The sequence below is a fragment of the Manacus candei genome, unplaced genomic scaffold (assembly GCF_025592945.1).
Source record: "Manacus candei isolate 608988 ecotype Guabito, Panama unplaced genomic scaffold, ASM2559294v1 h1tg000008l, whole genome shotgun sequence".
Classification (NCBI taxonomy): Eukaryota; Metazoa; Chordata; class Aves; order Passeriformes; family Pipridae; genus Manacus; species Manacus candei.
The window spans coordinates 3,948,799-3,972,915 of record NW_026138056.1 but is presented as its reverse complement, the minus strand read 5'-3'; positions in this window follow the sequence as shown (position 1 = coordinate 3,972,915).

Here is a 24,117-nt window from a genome sequence, read left to right as displayed (position 1 = left end):
ACACCATCCATCTGCTACAGTACAAATTAGAAAGCACCAAGCAAAAGATCCAACTTTCCACTGATGAGATCGTTTAGACAATCTTCAGTTCTAAACACTTCTTCTTCAATCCATGGTCCTGTCTAGTTAATTCGTATTAGGGAAAAAAAATCACAGGCACGATAGATGCTTCTTTCCCATTTCTGTTGCTGCAATCTAACAGCCCTTTACTAAATGGGGGAATTTTAACACCTCACTAAATGGAAAGAAGTCAATAAAACTGGATGGAACCAGTGGTGCAGAGGCAGAAATGTAGGCGCTCAGCACACACAGCGGGTGCCAGGTAACATTTCAAAAAGTCAAAAGATTTTGAGTGCCTTTGTTTTGAAGAAGCTGAAGTCATTGCAAAGACTCCATGATTTTCGAGCAGTCTTGGGAGTCGGAAGAGGCCCCAGCTGACTGGAAGCTGGTGAACGCTGTCCTGATTTTCAAGAAGGGCAAGAAGAAGGACCATAGAAACTACAGGCCTGTCAGTCTCATTTCAGTGCTTGCTATAGTTATGGAGAAGGTTATTCTGGGAGGTACTGAAAAACACCTGAAAGACAGTGCAGTCATTGCTCACAGCCAGCACAGCTACATGAGAGGAGAGTCCTGTTTATGAAACCTGATTTCCTTTTATGGCAAGGTAACCCACCTAGCTGATCAAGAGAAGCCAGCTAATGTAATATTTTTGGATTTCAGTAAAGCTTTTGATGTTTTTGATGCTGGCTTTCACAGCATCATCCCGGGCAAAGTGTCCAGCACACATCTGGATAAACACATCATGTGGTAGGTGAACATTTGGCTCACAGGTTGAGCACAGAGGGTAATAGTGAATGCGGGGACATCAGGCTGGTGACCTGTCACTAGTGGGGCTCCACAGTGCTCCATCTTAGGCCCTGTGCTCTTCAACATCTTCACAAATGACTTGAATGCAGGACTGGAAAGGATACTAAGCAAGTTTGGAGATGATACAAAATTGGAAGGAGTTGTTGACTCCTTCAATGGCAGAGAGGTCCTGCAGAGAGACCTTGACAAATTAGAGGACTGGGCAATCACCAACTATATGAAATTCAACAAGGGAGACTGCTGGATTCTGCACTTGGGATGGGGAAACCCAGGATGTTCGTGCAGACTGGGGAACGAGATGCTGGAAAGCACTACCACAGAAAGGGACCTGGGGGTCCTGATAGATGGCAAGTTGAATATGAGTCAGCAGTGCCCTGGCAACCAGGGGGGCCAACCGTGTCCTAGGGGGCATCAGGCAAAGCATTGCCAGCCAGTCAAGGGAGGGGATTGTCCCACTCTGCTCTGCACTGGTAGGGCCTCACCTTGAATATTGTGTGCAGTTTTGGGGACCACAATATAAGAAAGATATTAAGCTATTAGAGAGTGGACAAAGGAAGACAACGAAGATGGGGAAGGGCCTTGAGGGGAAGCTAGGAAATATGAGGAGTGGCTGAGGTCACTTGGTCTGTTCAGCCTGGAGAAGAGGAGACTGAGAGGAGACCTCATTGCAGTCTACAGCTTCCTCATAAGGGGAAGAGGAGGGGCAGGCACTGATCTCTTCTCTGTGGTGACCAGTGACAGGACCCAAGGGAATGGTCTGAAGTTGTATTAGGGGAGGTTTAGGTTAGAAAAAGATTCTTCACCCAGAGGGTGGTTGGGCACTGTAACAGGCTCCCCAGAGAAGTGGTCACAGCAACAAACCTGACAGAGTTCAAGAAGCGTTTGGGCAACACTCTCAGGCCCATGGTGTGACTCTTGAGGATGGTCCTGTGCAAGGACTTGAGGATTTGACTTCATGACCCTTCTGGGGCCCTTCTAATACAGAATATTCTCTGATTCTGTTAAAAGTCTTGCATTTCTTCATGAAAAATGTAACAGATGTACATTATCTCTTATAAATACTCTTTCAAAGTCAGAGCACAAATCAGTTCTATATTGGTGGTGTTTATGGACAGCAAGAGCACTGTACAAATTTAGGCACCATAAATATTACTACCTCCATTCCGTGTTTCATTTTTTCTCAAGAAAATTACCTAATCACAGAGTAATAGTGTAATGCGATAAGTACCTTGAGTTACTAAAGAAGTCCTGCTGAGAAGAACAGTTAAGTTGCAATTGCTTTTTCAGGTTTGCTTTCTAGAGGTTTAAAGATTTAGCAAAAGAATGCTGGAACAAAAGTAACCAACTTCTTCGGCACACCACCATATACACAGAGATTATTAGTACAATGCTTTAAATAACATTTACTTACCTGACTGTGATGTCCTGAGATACACTGAGGGTCCTGGACAGAAAATTTCAAAAGAAAAATCCAGATGGTGTAGCTGATCTAAAGGGACATTAAGCCTTTCTTGCAGTATTTTATCCTTTACAAAAGAAAACAAACAAATCCCCAGTAATGTCTGCTTTTAAGAGACTAATTCTCAGTAAGTAAAGAAACGTTACTACACCAAACAAGTGACAGCAATAAAAGCATTACAAAAGAAGCATCCAGAACATACTGAAAGATAAAAACTAAACATATTGGGAGAGGCTGTTTTAGCAGAACAGATGCCCATTTGTTCAATAAATTGCCTTGGTTTATATGTTTGTTTTAAATGAGGATCTAAATTTCTGACATACAGTAATGTTTAAAAGCCACTCATCATGAATTATAAAGGAAATATTAGTGTTGCACAGTTTTAGAGTAATGATAGATTCTCATACACGGAATTCACTATGTAGTAAAGCTAATGTAGGCTGTAGAAGGATAGGTTTGAATACTGAGATGGTGTTGAGGAGTTCAGTCTTGTCCTATATTTGTTTGAGTGTAAGGAGTTAGCTGCTCTGCTAGTTCCCTAGTTGTGTACAGATAATCTTTTCTTAAATGTTTGAGACCAGCTATTCACTTACTGAAGAAGGGCAATAGAGAGACAGATTATTTGGTTTGGAATCTCAATTAAAAAAATGTTAATATTTCAGTGTGCATTTTATCTGAGTAAAAGTAACTGATATTTGTTATTCCATAGGGAAATGCTGTCAAGGAAAGACAACAGAGCTTGAAGACTCAGTTGCAGTATTGGTGTAATTGCAGTGCGAGTTCTCAACAATATATAGTGGAGATTTTCTTCAACAAAAAAGTACATGAAACAATCAGTTTCTGTGATGTAGTTATTACATCAGATTATAAATCAGAATTAATGTGAACAACATACCTAATATCACTGCTTATAAATTTGAAGTGGCAATTTAGAATTAAAATGGTTCTTGGTAGGCTAGATCTGTGAATGCCTCTTTAGCTCACATTCAGTAATTTGGATTACAGAACATAATCAGCACTTTAATCATTTATTGGAATTACTCAATAATGAAAAAGACATGAAGAGGGTTCATTGTTAACCTATATTAAGAAAAAGCAGCAATAGTTGCCCTGACCCCCTAACTTTGTATTTTCTACTAGGATAAATGTATTTTCTTTCATTAATACTCAGTGCCAAAACTGATCAGTATGACTTTCATTCTAACTGTTTAAAATCATTTGTTGTGAAAGATGTGCCCAATGAGATTTTTCACATAGCAAAGAGCTATCTAACTGACCATTGCCACCATTTTCTATTCCCTATTCCACAATGACCCATTTTGTTGGCATCAATGTAAAATGTCATGATAAATTGAATGTTATCATTAGAACCATACCTAATTGTTCATAACTGGTTTGAAAGGAAATATCAAGGTCACACTTGGTACACATCTTGTCTTTTACAGCAGTACACAGCCACATAAAGCTTTCAGAGATTATTGCTAACAAACGACTCCATTTTGTTGCCAAATCTTTTGAATTCTGAGATCCAGTACTTCCAGGTCTACAAGTATCACCAAAAGGAAAAAAACTGACTGGAATAAGAAAAAATTGGAATCACTGGATTAAGAAATAAATTTGGATTTCAGATCCTGAGGTAGCTGGAATAAGTAGTGGAAATTATTGGTCCAGTATAAAACTTTAGCCTTCAGAATATCTTCAAATAATTGGGTAATTAGTGTCAAATTTACAAATATTTCTACCTCAGTCAACACTGATGTGCGTAGCCTGATGCGCTTAATACTAAAGTCTCATTTTAGAAACTACCAGCTAATGAAAACATTGCAGTATCACTGAATAAGGTAGAAGTCTGTGAAAAAGGCTTTACTCAAAATATAGTAACTTCTTCACCATTCCAAATGGCAATCTAATTAGACACTTCCATATGCAGTAGTATAAATTTAACCCGAACCTGAAAACTAGGCTCATGCGACATCTGTGTTAATTATACTTTGACAATTATTCAGTTAGTAAACAGAAGCAAGCAAATTAGTTAAGAAAAAGCATGACAAGAATTGCATCTAGTGAAAGTCACTGCAAATAAAATATTTTAAATCAGATGTAAGTTTATAACATGTATTGTAAATATGTCATGTGAGATAGATAACAAAGTAATTTTAATGTCATAATTGGACACTTAGATTTCATCAAACATCTCATAAAGTGGAAAACAAATTAAGAGGACTGTAACTGTAGTTGATTACATAAAACTGATATAAACCACCACATAATTTTGATTTTCTGGTTTCTTATGAATGAAAGAAATCAAATAGGCAGTAGAGTTCTCATATTTCTTCTGATATGAATTTCATGTTTGATGAGAAACATAACTGAACTTATGAACTTTTGTCACCTATTTTCACAAACCTGGGAAATGTTGTATAATTATATTTAAACAAAGAAGCAAACAAATCCCATCACCCAATCAATCAGGTATACAGCCGAGATGATATGTTTCCTATCATGCATTTTAAGGTATGTTAAAATATAAAATGGAAATCAATGTTAGAAGGTAATTTTTTTGGAACTTTCTCAACATATTGAAAACCTAGACATGTTAGCAGGCAGGAGTTATGACAACATGAGAAAAAGTTTACCTATTCATGGCTTCAGAGTTTGATAAGACTTCATTTTCAAAATTAGAAAGCGGTTTAAGAAAACATCTTAGCATAAATACCACCAAAATACATTTATGACCATTAAAGAGATGGTATAGTCATTACACAGATAGTTTGATCATTGTAAAGGTGGCATGTAGGAGTCAGGGAAGCACAGAAGGATATACCATGAAAGTGAAACCTTCAGAGAATTCAGCTGCCAAAACTTGGTCATTTTGTACTGTACATAAACAAATAGTAATCTGCAGGCTTGCAATCTATCCACATCTGTGTGAATTTTTCTGCAATGAATTCCTTGCCAAACATGAAACCTTTCAAATCAAAGAAGTCTTGGAGTTCTTAAACAGTTACAACTACTCATTTTAAAAATTGATCAAAATATGATGTTTCACTTGTGTATTATTTGCAGCAGTAGCTGAAGTTTCAGCTCAAAAGCAAAACAAACAATAAAAACAACCAGAAATCAGTCTGAAGCTGACGCCCACTCCTGAAAAATTCATCCAAAACAACTAAAGCCTTTCAGAAGTCAGACAGATATATCTTTAAGTGGTGCTCAGAATGGTGCCTATAAAATTGATTTGGTTATGGGGCTTCTTGCTGAATACAGTAACAGTTGCAGCTGGGAAATCTGTGATTTCCCCGTCCCTCTTTCATGGAGCCGTAATCCACATTAACATTTTGGTCAGATGCAAAAATGCCAGCCCAGCCCCTTGTCACACTCAGTGAGGGCCTCTGAATTACCCAAACTTGTAATGGCCATTATTAAACCCAGGGAAGATTGTTTTGGAAAGAGTCAATGACAGAACCTGGCTCCTGATAATGAGAGACGAGTAAGATTTAGAGACTTTAAAAAAGTCTGAATGGAATAAGAATAAATAAACAATAAATTCTCGCAAACCATTTACTTATTACTTTCCTGTGATGCCAAAACAGCAGGTAAAAATTTCATTGGTGGCTCTAGGCATTGCCTGAGTAGCTGGGAGAGCAATCAAAAAAGCTTAAGAAGGTGAACAGAACAGCTTTCCAATACAAAATTTGAGAAGTTTGGGCAGAAGCTAATGTATGAAAGTGAGAAAGGAAACAGAAGGACTCAGTCCATCCATCCAAAAAATGACTGTTTCAAACTGGGTAGAAATTTAGGCTTTCCTTGACACTGCCTATGTATACACAGAGATGGAGCATGTGTTTCAGAATGACTGGAAATCCAAATTGTTTCATTATGAGAGACCTGACAGTTTCTCATTTCCCTCTGGACAGCACATGTGCATCCTTCCTTTGGAAACCAAAGCAAGGCAGGCGTAGGTGCCTGCCAAGGTCTTGCTTTGATACAAGAAGAACCTACTGGTGTGCTCAGAGAGGCTCTGATGTGTAACAACTTTGTTGGATTGACTGAGAATGGGAAAAAAATGGTTGAGAACTTCTATAGGACACATTTGGAAATGATTCTGCTTTGCACAGCCTAAGAACATGATGAGAAATTTGGAGTTGTGTTTCCAAGTAAAATCTAATTTTCTTTGAATGATTGCGCTCTTTGAGAAATGAGCCCTTATTTATGCAAATTGCTTTTAAATGAGAATATTTACTGAAAGGATTTGATCACCATATAATGAAAGCTCTTACAAATGTGCACCTAGACAGCACAGGCAGCCTTCCTGCTTATTGAGGCTCTTATTTTAAGGTCTTCTTTTTCACCCTTTGACAAAGTTTAGACTACATGTCTTTAATTAGAACAAAAAATAGTTAGACAAAGGATATTTTCAAATCAACTATTCTTTAACTGCCCTTATAAATCTAAGAATGGGTTACCAGACTGACAGGTGGCAGCATGGCCCAGTGGATGTTAAATTGCTGAGAAACATTTGGGCTTTTCATGTTTTAAAAGAATGAAAAGGTTCTAACCTTTCTTTGTTTATATGTCACTCAGAAATGGTTAGTTGTAAAAGTTTTGACCTTGTTCTACACCTAATACTCTGAGGGGGCTATTGCATAGGGCATATTTGAATAGATTTGGTTACGAAAATACAAAAATTAAATTTTGATCTCTTAATATTCAATTATGTTCAAACTATACTGAAGGAAATTTCAAGGAGATTGTAAGTTCTTTTGGCATGTTAATGTAACAGATGCGAAAGCATGAATTAACAGCTACAATGGAGAGCTGCTGGCAGGTACTAATTTGTAAGCTGATCAGAACTCTTGAAGGTAATTGAGGAATGACTTAGAAATGACTTCACACTGAAAGTAGAAGGATCTTTTTGTACCCATAATCCTGTCCAAAACTTTCTCAGAACTCTATTTTGGGTTGGAAACTGCTGCTGCCAAAAGAATAATTTGTCTAAAAATATTTCCAAGCCCTTCCTAACTGCATAGCTGCATGAATGTTTTGTGGTGACCCAAGGGAGGGAAGGTGCAAAGACGGAAACAAGTGCCTGAGGATGGAGTTGCTTCTTTTGTTGACAGTTTAGGTTGGCTTCCGATATCTTTAGAGTTACTGTGAAACTAGACAGTGTTTAGGGTTTTAGCCAATTTCTCTTCATTTAGGACTACTGAACATCTTGTCATAAGAATTTTAGGCTACTTTTCAAAGCTAGCCCAAAACAACTCATTATTTTGTCACAGAATCACAGAGTAGTTGAAGTTGGAAGGACCTTCTGGAGGTCATCTTATTCAAAGCCTGCTCAAGCTGGGGCACTCAGAGCTGGTTACCCAGGACCATGTACAGATGGCTTTTGAATATCTCCAGTTTGAGGGAATCCATAACATCCCCGGATAACCTCTGCTTCCTCACCCTCACGGTAAAAAAGTGTTTCCACATGTTCAGATGCAATCTTCTAAGTTGTGCCCATTGCATCTTTCCTGTCACTAGGCACCATGGAAAAGAGCCTGTGTCCATCTTCTTTACATCTCCCTTCAGGTATTTATGCATTTGTATTTGTCTTGCTGAACAATCCGGTCAGGCATTTTTCTTGTTGAATCATCTTTTTTGGCACAGTTAAAGCTGACCCTGTGACCATCTCTGCTGTTCTGGTCTTGGTGTGCCCCTAGGGCATGACGAGAGACTTCTCACAGCCTTGTTCTTTTCACAACTAAGCCGTTTTATCATGAATATAGACAGTTCTCTTGATACTTGCTACTCTGCAATTGAAGACTCTTGATTGACACAGATGGAACTGAGTTAATGTGTGACTAAAGAGGTCATATATCCCTGGAAGATGTGAGACATTGATCTTGAATGAGTGCCAGTTCTGGCCCAAGTCCTAAAAGTAGAATAAAGAGGGAGATAGTGTGGTTCAGTTTGGTTGGGTACAGTGCATTTTCTGAACCAAGGAATTATTCACAGGCAAATAAGTAAAGCTGGAGTCCATTTGTTCCATGTGATAGAAATGAGGAGAGATACTGATATCTAGAAACTACTGGAGAAGTCTTTTCACATAATCTGAGACTAACCTGATTTTCAAAGGTGCTTATTGTTTTCCCATTCTTTCCTATTCTATTAAAGTTAACAGTGAAAATCTCTTTGATTTACCTAGTAGGATAGTACAGCCTTCATGGTGTCCTTTCTAAAATTTCTTATCCTAAAACTCACCTTTTTCTAGAAATTACAATGTAAAGAAAGGAATAAGAATAGTCTCATTTCAGTGATGGTAAAAGCTACTTTACTAATCCCAAATTCCTTTAATTGAAGCAAAAATGTCATTCCTTGCATCTAGCTTGTGTTCCTAAAGAAAACTTCAAGCTGCCATAGTAAAAAATGAAATTTTAGTAACATATTCCATGATCCTCTTTTAGCTGAGCTGTCCTCACATACTGTCACTAAATTGCCCATGTATTTAATTTTCCTTCCTTGGGATATCAGAAGGTTAGGAACTGGAGCTGAAGTGCCATCAAGACTTCCATGGCAACTGCTAATAATTTTAATTGTTTTTGCTTTGTTTTCATTGAATGTTGGAGGACTTTGCTATTTTTTTAAGCAGCTGAAAAGAGAAAGAACCAGATCTTTTATTTTTCTGATACAATGCAGGGCAAGAAATTGAAAGAGAAACAATGATTTATGCCAATCCCTAAACTCTTGAAAACATGATTTTACAACGAAAACACTAACAGATGCTTGGTGGTAAAAAGCAGAGGAGTGGTTGCCATGGTATCAGATGGCAAGGAAGGTAGCTCACTTTTTAAACTCTCTGGCAGCACACATGTAGAACCAACAAGTGGACAGCAGGCAGTCATTTGTCTCTGCACAGCACTTTGAAAGGCTGCATGGAGGCTACTGCTGTGACCCAGCACTACTGCACTGGAAATTGGGATAGCCAGGTGTTCTAAACAAGGGGGGGTAGGGTGGAGTAGGGAAATGAATGTTGAACAAATGTCTAGATTTCATGTAGTTTATGCATTTGCCATTTAAAAGGATCAAGTCCTGCCCTTCCTTGCCCACAAAACCAATGCTAAAGAAAGCAGGAGGATGGTTTATATTTTCTGACGGATGACCAAAATAAGCTACTCTCTACCCCACAGAAGCAAGACAACAGCTGAGCTAGGGCCTAGAATTCTTCTTCACATAAACTTCTCTTTTTAAAGCATCTCTCTAATTATCATATTTCACTAGAAAAAGGGTGTATCATTAAAACAATCGTCTAATGGTATCTTGAGAGCAAACTACATCCCACATAGCTAAAAGCCTGGTGGAAAGATATTTCTGTGGGATGTGGGAAAAAGTGGGTCTAGTTTCTCTCTGGAAGAAGGCAGAACAGGAACTTAAAATCTATATTTCATATCTCAGTACTGTGCTTTTTTCCAGGAGGGTCAGTCTCAGTCTCTCCCATCACTGCTGTTATGGAATGTATCCCTGTAGGACACAAAAAATAATTCATGTGGGAGATAAAGTGTGAGATGGAATTTCACTCGAATGAAAGTCACTTTATTGAAAGCAAGCACAGCAAGAAGCTTTGGTATAACAAGATATGGAAATTTCATTAGTTCCAGATAGTGGAAAAGGTTGGTTGTTACTCACTCCGTTCTTGAGACTAGAAACTGAAAACTTTTGGGCACAGCCTTTTTCATGACACTTCCTTATTTCTCCTTTTGGAGGAGTAGATAAATGGAGATGTTAAGAAAACACTAGGAACCTCAAAAGTTCTTTGATTCAAGAGCAGAGTTGTACCAAATTGGATTTGGTCATTCCAATAAAGACTAGAACATTTCTTTTATAAAGTTAGAATTCACAAGTGAACATTACACAGAAAATGCTTATTCATACAACCATATTTTTTATTTTCTGAGCAGCTCAGAAGAATTCTGCCATTTCCTATATGCATATGGAATGCACTACAAAAATTACCAAGAAATTCTGAACAATGACATCTTTTTCGGTCTATAGATGCCAAGTCATATTTGCTTATTAATTTGTTAAATACATAATGAAATGCCATAGAATCTATGTTTTTCTATAAAATACAACCAGTTTCACTTAATTTCATTCTATATAGGAGTTTTAATAAATAATGGTAACAGTTATGAAATGAATTTAATCTTTTGTTAGAAACAATATTCAACCCAGGTGCTGGTCTCTGACATAAAGTATTCAACAGTAATCTTATTTTTCCATATTAATATTCTTTTCATAGTGATTCCACTGTTGGTCTGCAATTTCTATTTTAATTAGTTTCTTGACATGTCTAAAGGTAAAATTTGCTTAATTTTATGCAGGATTTTTCTGCACACTTTTCTTCAAAAGTCTTTTTTTTTTTATTGTGCCTGATTTTAAATTATCATTCTCAACCCTGACTAGTTCTTGTAGTCAGTAGCTGGCAAAGTCTGTGTTTATTCTCATAATATTTCAATTTGTCTTCACGTTTAGTACTTTTTTGTCCACATAAGCAGTATAAAGCTGTCAGGCCCGCTCACATTCTGTGGAGATCTGGATGGAAGTTCATTAGACTTACATATAATGTCAGGGACAAATATAAGAGAGAACTTAAAAACCATGAAAAGGAAAAGCCAGCATGTGGCAGACAAACCACTATAGCCTTGTTCCAGCTCATCAGCAAGGCCTTTAGTATTGGCAGGCCCATGTGAGTGGCAGTAGAACAATATCTTCCAACAGTCAGCAGTCAAAACATTTGTGCCAAAACCCCCCAAAATATTTGTATTCACAGGTCATCCTTTTTGACATCCTCCTTGTGTGTCTACCACAAGCAAATAATGAACATTTACTGTCTTCTATCTTCCAATTTTCATTAGTTTTGGCTCACCATTTCTCCCACAAAAATCCAACCACGTCAATGGAAGAATGTGACTTTTTTAAGCAGAGGGAACATGTCAGTTCTTGCAAGAAAGAAAACAAAATAAAATGGTGAAATGATGTGATATATGCATCTTTTTATCATGTTCCCCCTCTTTCATTACATTTCTGTATCTCTTCATACAATAGATCATCTTTACTCCAGTTCTTCATGGATCTGAATAGGTAAGTGTACGTAAGGTCTATAATGACGGGACTGTCAGAGTGTCAGTCTTTGGGAGATCAAATGTGCCACTTTTCATCCATGAAAAAAACTGTTTTTATTTGCTTTTTTCTGAGAACTTAGTGGTTTTACAACATATTGGGGTGACATGCCCTTTATTTGCCATGCTTAATGTCATCCTCCTCAAGCCCAATGTTAATTACACATTTGCAGACTTCTACCAACAGCTGCTCAAATGGTCCTACAAAACCCATGCCTGCAAGGGGAACCTGTGAATCTACAACAGGACAGCAAGTGATCAGAATGTAGAGCTGTTAGCTGGGGTAAAAATCAGGTCTTCTTTAGCAAATCCCAGGCCCCTCAGACCAGAGAGAAGGTTACTTTCTCTGGACTTTCTTTGTTTCTGAAGACTCTATCTAAACTAAATATTTAACTCCGGTAGACATAGTATGAATTCTGAATGCAACCTAAACAATAACTTCAGGTGTCTTATGGACTAAAATCTTGTTTATAAAGCCTAGAATGATGTCTTGCAATAGGAAGGACATTATTGGTTCAGTGCTATACACTGAACATACTCTTTTTCAATATGACCTATATTTTCCAGACTATTTCTACTGTTTGTGAAGATCACTTCTGTTGCATTTGAATATATTCCTGTAGCATATTGGTGTTCTCTCTCTTTCCCATGTTTAATCAGTATATTTGCTATATTACGGTCTCACTTGTTATGAAAACATTCAGCCTATCCTCATGAAACAATCCTTGAACAATTGATATTTACATCCTCAATATTTTTATCCACCTGTTTTGGCATACACATTCCAATAGCTCAGGCTTGGCTGGTTTTGTCTGGCTTTCTTAAAACAGTGGTTTGCAAAATAGTCTCCTTGAAGAGGTTATTTAATTTTTCTTGCCCTTGAGGCTCCTCCAGTCCTGCCTGGCCCTGCCCAGCCCCAAGACTCCTCACCTTGCCCAGGCCCCAGGACACCACCTCAGCCCCCCAGGGCCACCAATCTCTGCCCCAGTGACACCCCAGGAAGGCCCACCTCCAGCTCCCATAGCCTGCCCTGCCTGGCCATGGGTTCTGCTGATTTAGGCCAGCCTGCAGTCCCATGTCCCTGCCCAGCTGAGGTCTGTTCCTGTCCCCAGGGAGATGCCTGGTGCCCAGGGCTAGGGCTGCCCCAGTGCCCCTTTCTGCCCTTCTCCTACTTGGGGAAGTGGGACAGGCCCTCATGGGATGCCTCTTTTTCCCTCTCTAAAGATTGGTAGTTATTTGACAGCTCTCAGCTTCCCTGTGCTAATTTTAAAGACCATGATAATGGTTTTGAGATTGCTTAGGCACATTTTTCAAGAATCTAGGAGTAAATTTTTATACACAGTTGACTGGAAAACATTTAACTTAGTATTCCCTAACTTTTTAAAAATTATTTTAATTATATTTTATAATTTGCTGGTTGTTAACTAAGTTCAAGTGAAAATTATTAAAAAAACTATCACTGAAAGGTGTTAAACTGTTTGACTGTTGTCATCTTTTTTGATCCTTGTCATCTATCAAAGGATTTTCATCTCTTCCGAGTCACAGTGGATCAACACCATTCAAGGAGAAAAGAGACAAAAGTCTCTTAATACCAAATAGAGGATCTCTTGACCTGGCATTACAGAATGAGGGGATGCATCTGAATTGTTGTTTTACAAAAGGATATTGATAATTACTTACTTTTGGTGTCTTTCCTGACATTGGTCCTTCTTCCCTTTCTTGTGTCTACCACTTGTACACATGAGATACCAATGCCTAGTTTTTATTTTTGAATTATTTTTGAAATTGTGATGCAAAGTGTCTTTTTAATACTTAATTGTATGAAGAGCTCTGTGAGGGTCTGACCACCACAGAGAGGAAGATGGTACCATGGAAGCAAAAAGCAGCATTACTGAGATGAATGACATGGATTCCCTAAGAAAAGATCAGAACAATCTTTGAGCATTTATTATGTAAAGATAATGCTATATAGTTGAAGTAATACCCATATTTCAAAGTGAAATTGAGTTATTTTTCAATGATTTGAGATTCAAGCATAATCCTTGGATTGAAAAGTAGTCTTTTTACCTTTTTGTGGAGGTGTCTAGAATTTCACACAAATAAAACAAGCAAAAGGAGCAACTTTGATTTATCTTGAAGCTTTAGAGCAAATACAGCTAAATCATATACATAAGATGCTGTGGCCAAATAGTAAGAACTCTCATTAGCATTCTGTATTTCAAAGCCTTATGTGTTTGCAATGTAAGCAATTAAAACATGCTTAAATAACTTTAATGTTAGGACAGAAACCAGTGAAATCAAAGGATTTCAAAGTCAAAGATGACCTTTTTTTTCCTTTTTAATTTTTTTCTTTCTTGTTTTAAATACAACTTTAGCTCATTAAAGTGATTAATACACTCCAGGCATATGGCATTATTTGTGACTCACAGCCTTCTCATGTCAATGAAGAGATGTGCATTGCCTTCAGTAGGCTTAAGGTCAGAGTCTGTATAACATATAAACTGTTTGAAGACATATCTCCAAGCCTATTCTCAGAGCTTTTCTGTCACTTAGTGGGTGTGGGTTTGCAAGGATTATCATACAGCACTATATAGGCATTTCCATTAGCTCTGGCTAGTCTTGTGTGCACTTGCATATGACATAGTGGAGTGTAGCCTTCTACATTTAGTTTGGGGCTATATCTGCTAGAGGTGCCCTGTGTCTGTTATCTCATGTAGCACTTATTAAAATGTTTTTCATGAGAAAATATGGGGACAGTGGTTTAAGGTACTTAAAACAATGGTTTTTTCATCAGGAAGCAACTACTGTTCATTTTCCTTTGATCTTTTAGCAATCACTGTTCATTGTTCATTTGATCTTCACTGGTGAAGCTGTTTAATTCCTAAGAAATAAATTCACTCCTGTCTATCAAGGGGAAATATTTGGCAATATGTGGGTTTATGTGAGAAAATGTGGGGAGATTAAAGAGGCAATGAGAAGACACCCCAAAAAGGTTTTAGAGCAGAAGTGACAACGGAGAAGAAATGGTCTACAGTTGGTCCGTGGTAAGACCCTCTTCTCCAATAATACTCTTCTTTTTATGCTTGTCCCTCATGCTTTCAAAGGCCTCCAACAGACAAAAACATTTAAAATTCAAGATTTACATTTTATTTTTGAGGACTTGAAAAATTTTCCTCGTCCAAAACCCAGTTGCCTGACATGTTCCCTGCCTTCATTCTGCCCAATTTATCATCCCCTTTCCCTTTGGTCAGATAACTGTTTTTCTTTGTTAAAATCTCATATGAAGAGGGTAGGCTCTTTTCATTTAAATGTTTTTGTTTTAAAAAATTGATCTGCTTTGAGGTGCAATCTTCTTCTGATCATCTGGTGTGCACTTGCTCTCTTGTTTCTCTAAATTAAAGCTACCTGGTCTAAATGTTCTTCCAATAAAACTTTTACCCTCTCCCTCTTGAAAAGAAAGGAAAAGAAAGAAAAGGAAAGAAAAGAAAAGAGCCAAAGACCTTAAAAGATGTGTTTCGGCAACTTTTTAAATTAATGTTTCCAGATAGACATTTCATTTGCTTAAGATTTAGAGGGGTATTATAAAACCATAATTGTGTAATGATTAGACAGTACTATAAACTAAATAAATATCAACTGATTATTAAAAACATTCTTTGTAATAATAGTGGTTAATCCTCTTTAATGCGATTTTAATAATAGCTTTATATTTAATGTAGGATGAATGACTTATTAAAAGTAAATTTTATGTGTTTTATATTCTCCACATTTGGCATTAGGCCATTAGCACTAATGGGATTTGAATGGTATTGAGTTCAGGATAGCCCCCAAGTACAAATGTGGGAACCTTAATTAAGTTTTTATTAAAATATTCAATTAAATGCAATGCTAGATTATTAAGATATTTTTGCATATTGTTTAATGTCAGTTAGTTATTAAACATTTTCACAGGCTTCAGAAAATGGTCTCAGAGCAATCTGATAGCTAAAATTTATTTGAAAAATGTTGATGATCAATTTCCTAATCTTGCGGGCAAAATTGGGTTTTAATGGAAATTTTCTAGCTAGCTGTGATGTTGAACTGGAAGAGAACCTAATGAATAGGTTAGCGAGTAAGAAGCTTAACTTGCAGAGGGAAAGTTTCATGTTGAGAATAATGAAAAACTTTCTGGCCCTAAGAGGAATGAGGAACTGAAGTGACACAGACTGCATTGGAAGTTATGCAGCAAATAAAGCTACCTCAATCTGTGTACTTGTAATATCTGGCTAAGGAACAGTGGGAAAATGAATGAAATAGTGAGGTTTAAACTGGTAAACTAGATTTATTTGTGCTAATGTCCCTGAGCAAATTACCATCTTACTGTTTCTGTCTTATATTTTTGTGCAATGTGGGTCATAATGACTGTTCTTACATTTTAAGCAGGTGAATTACTATTATTAAACTCTTTAAAAGGGTGAACTTGGACGTGTAACTCATAGACGAAGAATTCTTTTTAGGCTTGTGTATGAGATGTCCAAACTGAGAGGAATCAGCCATGCAGAGGCAAAGGATAAGTTCCTCTTTATTACAGACCACAACAGAGGCACTGGAACGGAAAATAAACTCAATACTAAATGCTGTTACTCAGACCAGTAAAGCCAGAGTAACAGATACCACGTTATGGTGTCGCTAAGCTAAAAAAAGAAACAACTACCTACTTGAATTAAGACGAAAGAAAGTAGATGACGAATTACAGTATTATTTCTCTGAGATACAAACATTTCGCTTCTATCAAGGTTGTATTGGGAAGCTCATTTTGACTTTATATAAATATATCAGGATAAAGGGGATAAACCCTACAAATGCTTTCCCCCACTGAGTTCAGAAAACGTCCATATGGTATATCTTTCATATTTTTCCTGAACAAGTATGTTTTAGAATAAAAGTTGATACTAATACGAACTACTTTCTTCAATGATGTGTTAAGCACACACTATTTATTTTCATTAACCACAAGTGCTTCAGAGCACCATTGCTTTTCACAAATTACAAAGATGTTCAGCAGCCAAATCTATTTATCTATTTATACCACACTCATTAACATGTTACCTGATTTACTTAGATTCTCCAAAGCTGTTTGCAAGCAGTAACCCCCACTGAGAGTGAGTTCAGAGAGTTCTGTATAATGAATGACTCAGCTTAGAAAAGACAGTAGCCCTCATAGCTACATTGGCAAAAGGTGTTGCTGCACTAATTCCCCTCTTTTACCAGTGTCACTCATCATGCAAAGGAGTAATTTCAGCTGCTTTGCACAGTGTAATAGTTAACTGTTAGGGTTTTTCCTCTATTCCAGTTTCCAGGATGCTAGCAAGCAAGCAGCAGAGAATCCAGCTTCAGCTCTGAATCTGTATCTGCCCTTAAAATTTCTCAGTGAATAAGTGGAAATGTTTCTTGCTACAACATTTTAAATGGTCCTTTTAAAAATTCAAATTATTTGCAAACATAACATGTTACAGCCTAGGGACAAGTGTGTCCTGCAACCTAGATGTCAGAGAGGACGGTGGTTATGAAAATAGCTGGGGTTTGGTGTTGGAGGGGCAGACTGTAGGTACTGTCTCGGTTGCAAGTGAAGTTTGCAAACAGACTGTGTGAAAACACGGAAGTCAAACTAGACTCCATCTTAAAGGCCAAGATGCTTTTCTATTTTAGATAAAAAAATAACAGAAAGAATGAAAAAAGAACTCTCAATTATGCCAAGTCCCTAATGAGATAGTAAGAAGACTGTGTTGACAGATTGTGACCATAAAATATGAGATGACACCGTGGTTTGAATAACAAAACAAAGAAAGTCAATATTAAGTTCCAGAAAAATGTGATGATTTGATGAGCAGAGTTGTTAAGACATGGTCTTTTTAATTTTTTTTTTTCAATGTTAGCATGTATCAGGTAATAATTGGCAATAAACTATCTAAATTTTCAAAGGATGTAATGCATAAATGAATTGCATTTCAGTGATATACAGAGTACTACATACATACATGGTCCCAACTGTGCTATTCTGAAAGGCCAATGCTCACTCAGAAATAGTCACTTTTTCCTCATACAAATAAAACAGGAGAGCAAAAGGGTCAGGAAAAGAAAGCAGTTTTAGAAAGTGTGTCTGGCAAACAGAGAACTGAAGAGATTAGCTTGTCCATAAACCTGTCCCCCAAAGTGTTAATATCTATGACAGATGTTTGCCTTTGAGTGAACTTACAGGCTCCACAATAACCCAGGATTCACTGTCCTTTTTATTAGAGACTTTTTTCTCATGACTAACCCCCATCTTGCTGAAATATAAATCCATTGCTTCTTATCCTTTTCAGTATTGAGAAAAGATTAACGCACCTTCTTCTCAAGTACCTATGTCTGAAAACCATTAACATACTCTCTCCCAGTAACCTTTCCTTCTTTAGTCTAAACAATCCTTTTGGTGTTTTTGGTTTTTTTTTTTTTTTTTAAGATTATTCTAATCCTCTGGACTGTATCTCTACTGAGAGCACAAGCAAAAAAAGAAAGTCAGAGGCTTATGTCAGACAACAGGTAAAGCAAATGTCCTAGTATGGACAGAAAGTCCTTTTTTAAAAGTAGCATGACATTGTTGAATCATATTCTGCTGGTCTTCTATGCTGATTTATTTGGTAGATGCAAAATTGTGACAAAAAGATTAAATGATAACCACATCACATAAGAAATCCATGTCAAATCTGGAAATGAAGTAATTACCAGTTTTGCTTGTTCCATCTCTTAAATCCAAGAGTCCCTCAACGGATTCAAAACATAGTAGCATAACTGTTTGAATGGCTACTCTACATTAAAAGTCCACAGAATAAATAGAATTAAACAACCGTACTGAGACAAAGGGAGTGAGTTTGACTAATTGAAACATTCTTCATTCCTTTAGGATTTGAAATAATCCTCAGTAGTGTTGTACCCTTTGGGGAAAAAATGGACCCATGCATTTTAAATGAGAAGAATAAATTAAAGGCAGTTATCAATCCAATTTTAAGTCAAATATCCCAATGGGATAAAAGTATGATGAAGAAAATTAAACACAAGAGGGAAATTAAAGCTGAATATTAAAATAGGGAAGAAGAGAATTAATAATGAGAAAAAAATTAACAGATATTTCTTCTGTGGTATTCACTTATGTTTTCCCTATTGATCACATCTTACAAGTACTTTTAGCTCCACCATGCCATGAATTAGGTGAAAGCAAGGCTTGGGACATGTTATTACTACTTGCAACATCTGGTCCCTAACACGTTCTTCTTTGATCAACAGTATGTCATGTGTTATAGTGAAGCAGATTGCATAGTTCATCCTTACTGAACCTTCACCCCCAGGACATCATGTGAAAGGCAAACTCCATCTGCCTCAGAGAAACCAAAAATAATCTGAAATATAGAAATTCACTGTGGTCATGACAAGAATTAGTATTACAAGAAGACTTAGAAATAAAGCCTTGTTGCTTATGTAAAAAGTAGATCAAGTTTTTTTTGTAGATGATGGTTTAAAAAATCCCCTCCGTTTTGTACGACAAAAAGTGCGTGAGTTATAGCGTGAACCTGGAGCCAGGCATAATATGCAGCAGGTTCTGTACAGTCTTTTTTGTATGATTAGATGGAACCTTAATTACACACAAGAAATGAACACTTTTACCACATCTTCCAGAACGGGAAGACCAGCTTCCTTTCTCCCTTCTCTCCATTCCAAATTAATTGAGAATTGCAGAGGAAATCCAGAGATAGGTGCAGCCCCGGGGTGAACAGAAGCCCTGATGTCTCTCTATGTCCTGTGCCAGGCCATATGGTGGGGTGTGTGTGCCCCTGCACAAGTCATATGGTGCCTCCTTAGTCCAGGCACAATCCAGGCAGAAAGCCTGGGGCTACCCCTCTTTTCCTTGATATCCCAGAGCTGACACCATTCGCATGCCTAGTGAGGCACAGCAGTTCCTCCTGCTCCTCTTCGTCTGGTGTGCTGTGTCAGGGTGCCAGAGAGGAGTAACACCAAGAAAGGGAAACAGATGGGAGCTAATGCTTTGCTACTCTGCAAAATATCCACCTAAACTGATCTGGCTTATCTTCTGTGCCGGTATGTCAAGAACACTGACACACAAAGCAACAGGAAATGCAAAACCAAATTACTACAGCATTACAAGTTTGTCAGGTGAGCTGCAACACACATTAATTTATTCTCAGCCTCTGTCCAGTCTTGGCAATTTGACTTAGATTATTTTTTAATAAAATAGGAAAAAACCCACGCACATAAAAAATACCTGGAAATCTGCATGACTATGTATCTGGGCTCATCTGCACAATAAAATGCAGCACAGAGCTTTGTTTTGTACTGACCTTGTATTCTACTATGTACTGAACTTGAACTTAATGAAACCCAGTGGATTTTTCCCATTAGACAGATGCAATGTGGTAGAAAGTTATTTGCTTTTTCCACACATTCTTGAGCTGAAACCAGTTGGATTTCCTACACTTTTCATCAGGCTTCTTAAATCACATGCTTAAGTGAAATCAATTGTTCCCATCATTTATGTGAGGCCTAATTTGCCCTCAGATGCTTGCACTTATTCTCAAGCAAGTCTGTGGGAAATGTTAGGGAAAAGTAGGCACAGACTTGCTGGTTTACTCACTGTCTGTATTTCTGATATCTAAACCTCCTCTTCCTCCTTCCCATTAAATGATGCTTTTACTCAAGTGAACAAAAACCTCAGCAGAATAAGAAGTTTCCTTTGGATGTGGGCTCCCATGAAGTGCTCAGGTTAAAACTGCACTTTTCTAGTAGGAGGAGTAGGTTCTTTTCCGGTAAATATGATTCAGTTATGAATTATTTTCATGACAGAAAAGTAAGTGATTAAAATCTTCAAGGGATAACTTATGAATTTAAAGGCTTTGCAAAAGACTCCCATTAGAGAAAAAAAGGTGATAAAATGTGATACAAAGTCCATTTCAGAGTGTTTTAATGCAAGACTAATTTCTTTTCACTCGAGATTTACTAATCAATAACTACATCAGCAATAAGCGCTATGTTTCATGTAAAGCTTATAAATATTTATACAACTGAAGCAAAGGTATAATTCAATTTCGCATTCTATATGGTCTACTTTTAATATGTTAAGGGAAGTAATATGGTGCTTGCATACTTCAAAAAGATCAAATTAAGGTGGATATAATGGATTGAAAAAAGAATACTACTTCAGATTTTTATAAATATTCTTAGAACCGTAAGTTAGATGAAATGGCAACTTTAGCAGGGGTCTGGATTCCATGATGTTAAATTCATTTTCACAGAATCATGTAAAGAGAAAATGAAAATAATTCATCCTGAACTCAAGTAGCTACAATGGTAAGAAACTTAAACAAGAGTTTTGTTATATATTGTTAATTTCAAACATGTTGAACATTTTCTTAATTCCTTCTTATATACAAAATGGTGCTAGCAGAAGTAGCTGAAAAGTAATAATGTACAATCAAATTCTGAATTAAAAAAAATAATTCATGTCAGACTTAAATGATAAACTTATGCACTCTAGGCTGAAATGGAGCTGTTAATAATTCCAATCAATTTCTCATTACTTTATTTGTCAATGGACCAATAATGAGAACACTATTTTTTCCTGTATTCAGGTCTAGTAAATTAAATTAAACAACAGATGTTGAACAGATGTTCTCATTATTTTAGTGGGTTGATTTCTGGTTAGTTCTCAAGTTGTTTTACATGACTAAGTGTTGCATCACTCCTTCTGTGACAGATAAAGTATCTGAAAACATCAACACTCAAAATCTCGTTAGCAGAAACAGTTTTATAACATTTTGATATGGTAAATGGACACATCACTTCTCCTTTTTTTAAAAAAAAGACACATCAACAAAATGGTGGTAGTACATTCTTTCACTTAAATGTAATGTTCCAAGACCAAAGTTTCCTCATATCTTTTTATGTGTTACACTCTAATAAACACTGAGAAACTTTTTCTTCAGCTTTTCCTTTTATCAAGGTCATAGAGACATTCTGAACTCATAATTGTGGTGATAATTTATTATGTGAACTACAGTACAAATTAGACATTCACCAGGGCTGCTCAGGCTTCAGTGATCAATACTCATAACAACTATTTAGTATTACCCTGTAATGAACATAACTGCAGTGCTGAGAGGTGAGCGTCAGCAAAAAATAAGGTCCATGGCCTTATTAGCACCTTGTCCCCATCTCCACAAATATAAATACAAGCAGTGTCCTGTTTGGTTCCCTTTGTCTCGTCCTTGCTGATTTCCTAGAAAGAGGCTTGGCTCAGCCCCTGCTGCTGTTGTACCAGCACTGGGCAGAGCATTTATATCTGGTTGAGCACCTTGGAGTAGCAGTGGTGTCTAACAGCATATTATTCAGCAGCAGTTGCCTCCAATCACATCACTCTTGCCACTGTAGTCCAGGAAATACAATTTTGTCGTGAGTTTTAATAAGTCACAGGCTCTGTACTGCTCCAACAGTCCAGGGTCTTAAGGCTTCCCAGGCTTGCCATGTCCAAAGCTATATTCAGCCCAGTTTGGCAGTTACTGAGAGGGGCAGGAGCTGTGTGCTGTCCTGTTTTAGCTTCACCCTGTAATCCCCAATATGGCACCATTCTGACAAAAACAGGGAGTCAGTGGATGACAAACAGCAGCCCTTGAGGGCAGCTGGGGCTTGGAGAGGCAACTGTACCACTCTCTGGCCTTGCCTGGGAGCCCCTGAGAGGGAAGCTGGGGCTACAAGTGAAAGAACATTTGAAAACAAACACAAGGAGATCCCAAGACTGGGAAGGAAGAAAACCTTATCACAGATATTATACACCTCCAGCAGAAATCCTAGAATGCTGACAACTTGCAGCAAATCCCTCTTTCCAGTCTTTTTGGGAAAGATTGAAACAATCAACCTTGTGACCCAAATGAACCCTGGAAGGGTGTGCATCACAGCTGAGAAAAGGAAGAGAGACTGGAGAATGTTTTTTAATAACGATTTTAACGGTATTACTAATAAGAGTTTTTTGGTATTAATTTGGACTGTAGCTGTAGTAACACTGTAACAGAACTAATAATTGTTTATAACCTCTTGATTAGGCTGTTCATATTTAAGTCAGAGCAATAATAACCACTTGTCTTCATACAGGTACATTTTTTTCCTTTTACCCATAGCAAGATTTAGGGTATGCAAGTACTCAAGAATACTTTTTGTCCAAGAATGCTTACCTTCTCTAATGTCATGACCATACACACTGGTGCACGTGTTTTTTTCTAACAGTGGGGATTGATCTTTGGGTCTTGAATATCATAATTACAGCAACTTGAGAGATCTACTTATGTTACATACTAATAGATCCTTACTGAAACCAGTTTGGGGCTTTGACATGCAAAGTTTTTTTTCTCATAAAAATTCCTGGTAAGACAACTCTCTCCTAGGCATTTCTTTCCCTAATCCCTTAGCAATTTTTTAGAAGGTCCTGCAATCGTTTAGCAAGAATTTTATCTTCTTCAGCTTTTAAGCATACCATGTATTGGCTTATATATTTAGTATTCTCTATTTTAATACTTGCCAAAATATCACCATTTCTGAAACATCTCTGTACAGTGTTCAGGAATTTATATGACAATGTACAATTATCCTTTGTTAATAAAAAGTAAAAATGCCTGAAAAAGAAATTCAGCACTTGAAGCTCAAAATTTAGTTGTGATAATACAGTTGAAAACCAACACATTTCAATTAGAAATTGCAAGGATAAAATACTGTAAGGGTAAATCTCCTCTCAACACACACCATTCCAAAACAAGCCATAGTTTTCAGAGTGAGCTGCTCTCAACTGCCCAGAGCCAAGCAAAGCCAGAACATAAATGATATTGTTTCAGTTTCTGAAGAGAGTTTCCTCAGTTACCTTTACCTCTCTCAGCCTCAGACCATCTGTGCCTATAATTTTCCATTTCTCCCTCTGGCCTGTGGCTGCTTTACGAACCTTAAAAGCAAATGGAATGTTTGCAACCACTATTTCTGGCTGGGGGTTAAGTGGTTCCCTTGGTTTCTCTTTCTACTTTCCTTGATGAATTATTATGACATTTCCTGTTCAAAATGTAAACTCTTATGTTATATGAACCAGTAAATACAGGAAAAAAAAAAGAAATCATATTTATATTACAAATACCATGCAAAAATAAATTAAACTTAAATTAATTAACACAGATACACACTTAGGAATGAACTTTTCTTTCCCTCTAATACTCATTAAAGAAAATATAGCTCAAATAATCAGAGAAATGTTCTTGATATGTTTCATGGTTTGAGCTGTTTTGAACAAACAGCTAATAGAAAAGTTTACCACATGGAATGATCGAGTGAGTGAATAGCCTTTCTTGCTGCAACAGTGTTAATCTAGTTTCTCAATTATGTGAAATTCAGGAAAGCACAGTGAGTGTAACCATGGTTTCAGAGCATTAAAACCCAACTCTGCCATGGGGTTCCTGAGAGACATATACTTTTTATGATACCAAACTGCTGTGTCACACACAGGGAATTGAACTTACTACTTAAGGAACAAAGTTCATTAACTTGTACGGAGAAAAAGTTAAAGACTGAATT